This window comes from Pleurodeles waltl, chromosome 11 (genome assembly GCF_031143425.1).
Source record: "Pleurodeles waltl isolate 20211129_DDA chromosome 11, aPleWal1.hap1.20221129, whole genome shotgun sequence".
Taxonomy (NCBI): domain Eukaryota; kingdom Metazoa; phylum Chordata; class Amphibia; order Caudata; family Salamandridae; genus Pleurodeles; species Pleurodeles waltl.
In genome coordinates this window covers 1,002,110,840-1,002,116,839 of record NC_090450.1, presented here as the reverse complement: position 1 = coordinate 1,002,116,839, position 6,000 = coordinate 1,002,110,840, and positions in this window count along the sequence as shown.

Here is a 6,000-nt window from a genome sequence, read left to right as displayed (position 1 = left end):
AAATCACTGCATTGCCTTACTCTGCCTCAATGAGGCATTCCATGGAAGTTGCATGGGTGTTCTCGCGCAATTCCCATGGATTTTGACACATTCCCAGATTTACCAGAAGTGTAGACCTGGGGATGCACCAAAATACTACGTCTTCGCAGGTGAGCCGTAACAAAGAGCAATAGCTTTATTTTTACTTGTTACTTCCTCTTTCTAAGTGCGCTGCACTCTGTAGTGCACATTGAAAGAGGAAAATGCCTCAAGGGATTTTTTTTTTTGTTGTGCAGGAAGGTGACTCTTGCTGCACAAAACAATCCTCCTTACAATGCAGGCACCAACCATGGTGCAAGGATACCTGCGTTGGTGCTAGGCAGCCAAAACGGCACCAACGCAGTGAAAAAGGTAAGAATGCACCATATTCTTTCAAATATACATTCCTGCCCTTTGCCTGTTACGCAGCGTAGCAAGGTGACGTGCTGCGATGCGTGACTTTGCCATAATTATGACCCTAAGTGTTTATTACAACCCTGAAGAGCCCACTTTATCTCAGCCTTGCATTAATGGAAACTTAAGTTGAAGGTTGGCTAAGACAGTAAGGCCCAGATTTAAGAGGGCCTATTGCCACTTTTGTGCCGTCTTAGCATTATTTTTTTAATGCTAACACGGCGCTAAGGTAGCCTTTTCCCCGCGCCATATTTACAAAGTGGCGCAATGCATGCATTCAGCCACTTTGTAACACTTTGCGCTATATTATGCGTGTGGCAGGCATAATGTATGCAAATGGGGAATTCCCCCGTTAGGGGGCCCGAAAAAATAGCACAAAGAAATCTAAGAGATTTCTTTGTGTAACTTTTTTCTGCATTTTTAACGTCTGCTCAGAGCAGGTGATAAAGGGGGCACACCATTGTTTACAATGAACCCCAATGTACTTTTCAGGCGCTAACCATGAACAGTAGATCAGTAGCATCAGAAATTCTGACACTATTGCCGCCTACCCCGTTGCATGGTGCGCCGTATCATAGATACGGCGCACACGTGGTGGCGGTAGGGTGTGCTAAGAGAGTTGCGCAGCACTGGGAGCAGTGCCACTTTCCTTAAATCTGCCCCTCAGTGACTGAATCGGAGGTTGTCCGATGGGTTACTCCTAAATCGTGACGCAGACCCTGTTCACTGTATTACAAGCTGCATAGGATATAATGTGCTTATATGATGGTGGTCGGGATATCTGTCTATTTACGATGGTGTAACACATGTGCCAAAATCTAATCAGGCCATAAAGTCTTATTATTAGTGTTGTGTCGTACGTGATAAATATTGCACTCAATAATTTCCAAGAGAGACTTTTCTGTCTTTTTGGAGAATGACAGGCTAATCCCACAGTCTTCATGTTCAGGCCTTTTATCTCTGTTAAATTCCTGCGGGTTTGGCCTCCTGATATTTAACAAAGGATGCCAACTTGACCATATCTGGTAGTTCCCAGGTGTGATACATCAGGCATTGCTTGTAACTGCGATTCCGGTGCAAACAACATAAGGGGCCGTAGGTACAAAAGCTTTTTCCCATAGACACAGAATGGGTAAAATCCTTTGGTACATCTGGCCCCTGTTTTCTTAGGGATCGCAATTGAACGCACCACCTGCAATCAGGCCATTTAGATTCTGACCAGTGGCGTAACAAAGGCCCCTGCAGTCCCCGTGGTGAGCCCTCTAGGCTTTCCCTTAGCACAGTACCCTGTGCACAGGCGGCAGGTCCCTGACTGCCTCCAGAGGGGAGGTAACTTAGCAGGGGTGGCACCCCAAGTTTTGTTACGACACTGAGTCTGACGAACGGCCTGTTGGTCTGCTAGGTGGCAGAGGGGGGCATGAGGTCTTTGCCACCCTAGCGGAGGACCAGCCTTCCTATTGGATGACCCCTCCTGCCTTGTGGGGATCAGTGGACGCCATGTTTACAGAGCCCGCTCTGCAACCTTTTTGTTTAGGAAAAAAAATATATATATATTCTAAAGCGGGAATTCGTTTTCAGAAAACAAAAAATAAAAAATTAATTCCTGGAGGCACAGGGAGCTTTCTCTCTGCATCTTTCATATCCTCGTCCATCATTCTTCGCGTGGCAGACGTGGGCAAGGAAACTCAGTCACAGTCACTCCCCTCTCAGTAGAGTTGGGCAAGCGTCGCCTGTGCCAGAGAGGGTGACACACGAACATCAGTTCACCAGGAGGCCTTGGGAAGTGGAAGAGACCTCATTTGAACTTCACGTTCACGCACACACACGTGTACACATACTTGCACAATCACACATACACACGCTCTCCATCACACAAACACAGTCTCACCAGCACGCATGCGCACAAAATACATTTAAAGCGTTCTTACTCACCTCAGCTGCTAGGGAGGGTCATATTTCAGTGGAGTGTACTCCATTTTTACTACACCAACAGTGAATAATATCTTGCTATTCACTATTAGTGTAATAAAAATTTACAAAAAAAGGAGAGTGGAGCCCCACTCCATAAGTTCGAGCTGCCGCAGTGTTTTTGGTACTGATTTTGCAACATCTGAGGCCAGAGGTCGCAAATGCAGTGCCAGGGGTCGCAAGGGACATGCCAGAGGTCGCAAATGCAGTGCCAGGAGTCCCAAGGAGCGTGCCAGAGGTCGCAAGGCCGGTGCCGGGAGTCTGGCAAGGGGCGTGCCAGAAGTCGCATGGGGCGTGCCAGGGGTTGCAGCTGCGACCCTTGGCGATCCCTAAATGACATCACAGTCATTGGAGCCAGCTCAAGCTCCACCTCTTTGGAGCCCACCATAACCAGGACACTCATATGTGGCTCCTGAGCCATAATGCACCAGAAGGCACTCTAGTTTTACTCAGCCACACACAGTGGTTGAAGGAGATGGATGGAATCCTACGATAAGGTTCTTGTCCAAGGGCCAGTGGTTGGACTACTCCTCATGGACACTAAATAGGATGGTTCCACTCACCAGGAGTTGTAGTGGGCAGATAGTGTCTACAGTTTTGAAGTTCTACCCTGGTCTCTCACGGCTACTAAATAAGATGTGGCCTGGGTCCACTTCCCAAATGTTCTGGGGGACAGGGAGTTTCTGTCCTTCTCTAGTTCTACGTTGCTCTTTCACGGATACTAAATAAAATGTGGCCTGGGTCCACCTGCAAGGAGTTCTGGGGGGCAGGGAGGGCCCACACTTCTGAAGTTATAGTCTGTTCTCTCACAGCTACTAAATAAGATGAGACCCTTGTCCACCATCCACGGGCTCTGGGTGGCAGGAAGTTTCTGTCCTTCTGCAGTCCTTGTCTGGTCTCTCATAGCTGGTAAATAGGATGTGGCCACTCACCAAGAGTTCTAGTGGGCAGGCATTTTCACCTCAAGCACAGGGGAAACAGGAGGCAGCTACTCTACAGCGTCCGGAATTAGCAGCACCTGGCCACCCTCTGCGGGAAAGAGGGGGGAGAAACCCCTGGGTGACCCAGCATCACTTGTGGTGGAAGAGAAGTGAGCTGAGAGGGCCTTGCTTGGCACACCCCTAGCAGCAGGTCTGGACCCCTCAAGGACCTGGAGGAAGCACTCACACATGCAAAGAATTACACTGTATTGAAATGAAAAAGAGAACCATTTAGCACAGTAGAATAAAGGGAGGGAGAATTCACAACTTCTAGGTTTCAATAACCCACGTTAAATGTTGTACATTTCAGCAGGTTTATGGTACCTGTGGGTGCCCAGCCTGTATCCTAAGACTGGCACCGCCGTCAGTGCACTGGACACAGCCCTGCCAGGGCTCTTCCAGCACTGATAATCCCTGTGGCAGCCATCGCAGAGCCCTCAGGGGTCCGCGGGCACAGACACCACCGGCTGCGAGACCTCCGCTGCACTTCCGGTGTCTGGACCACGAGTCCAACCTGCTCTTGTGCACTCTCAGGAAATAAGGAAAGAAAGACAAGATGGTATCACTTTCATATTAAACCTTATCTACTCACCAGCCATGACACAGGCACCCAGCAAATGATCCCCAGGGGCTGATACAATGTATCTCACAGCTGGGGGCTTCTCCAGGGCATCAGGCCCTGATTACAAGAGAGCCTGGAAATTTACCGCCACCTATTAAATACAGGTGCGGCTCCTCTGTTTAGGTGGAGGAGCGTCACCCCCTGCCAGCAGCAACCGCTGCAAATCCTTTTACAAAAAAAGGATAATAAACCATGTTTATTATCCTTTCTGTGTAAAAGGGGCGGGGCATTGGGGTAGACAAGCAGAGGGGAGTGCACTGTGCTCAATGATGAGCATTTAAACACCATTAGGAGTAACAAACTGATTTTTTTGCATTCATTTTCCATTGGTTTTACTCAATTTGTCCTGGATTTTGAAAACTCACACACCTCTTCGTTAAATTCATTTCCATCCATCCATCCACTCACAACCCTCATCTCGACATCCTTCATCACCAAATCATTCTCTCTTGCGGTATTCCACTCTTTTGCTTTTATTGTCAATTGTCCTATTGTCCATCTACTACTTCTTCCTCTCTGATAAACACCTCCTCAATAACTTCTTCAACTCCTACTGGAATTCTTGACAAATAATCTGCTACCACATTTTTTCATCCTTTCATGAACTCCATCTCAAAGTCACATTCCATTAATGATAACAACCACCTTGAAATGCACTCCCTTCCAAGCCTCTTCCCCTCTGAAAATATGTTAAGAGTTTGTAGTCAGTTTTCACTCTGAAAGGTATACCCCACACATAAAACCCAAAGTGGTTAATTCCCCATTGTTGGACTTTTTTGCTTATGCAGGGTCATCCCCAATCTTTTTGCCTCCTGCCTCCTATTTTTTCTGACCTGTTGCTGTTGGCTTTTGAACTCTGAGCACTTTACCACTGCTAACCAGTGCTAAAGTGCATTTGCTCTCCGTGTAAATTGTATGTAATTGGTTTATCCATGAATGGCCTATTTGATTTACTAGTAAGTCCCTAGTAAGGTGCACTAGAGGTGCCAGGGAGTGTAAATCAAATGCTACTAGTGGTCCTGCAGTACTGGTTGTGCCACCCACACAAGTAACCCTGTAATCATGTCTCAGACCTGCCACTACAGTGTCTGTAAGTGTATTTCTACACTGTAAATTCGACTTGGCAAGTGTACCCACTTGCCAGGCCTAAACCTTCCCTTTTCTTACATGTAAGGCACCCCTAAGGTAGGCCCTAGGTAGCCCCAAGGGCAGGGTGCAGTGTATGGATAAGGTAGGACATATAGGGGGTTATTCTAACTTTGGAGGAGGTGTTAATCCGTCCCAAAAGTGACGGAAAAGTGACGGATTTACCACCAGCCGTATTACGAGTCCATTATATCCTATGGAACTCGTAATACGGCTGGTGGTATATCCGTCACTTTACCGTCACTTTTGGGACGGATTAACACTCCTCCAAAGTTAGAATAACCCCCATAGTAATGTGGTTTATATGTCCTGACAGTGAAATACTGCCAATTTCGTTTTTCACTGTTGCAAGGCCTGTCTCTCTCATAGGATAGTATGGGGGCTACCTTTAAATATGATTAAAGTGTAGATTCCCCTAGAGAGTAGATGGACATGTGGAGTTTGGGGTCCCTGAACTCACAATTAAAAAATACATCTTTTAGTAAAGTTGATTTTAAGATTGTGCGTTTGAAAATTCCACTTTTAGAAAGTGAGCATTTGCTTGCTTAAACCATTCTGTGACTCTGCCTTGTTTGTGGATTCCCTGTCTGGGTCAGTTTGACAGTTGGGTTGTTTTTCACCTCGCACTAGACAGTGACACAAAGGGGGCTGGGGTGTAACCTGCATTTCCTGATTAGCCATCTCTTCTAGGAAGGAGGGGTGGAGTGGTCACTCTCATTTGAAAGGACTGTGCCTGCCTCTGACAATGCCGGCTCCAACCCCCTGCTGTGTGTCTGAGGCCTTGCCTGGGCAAGGCAGGATTTCACAAGTAGGTGTGAGTCCCCTTTGAAGAAATGTGACTTCAAAGACTAA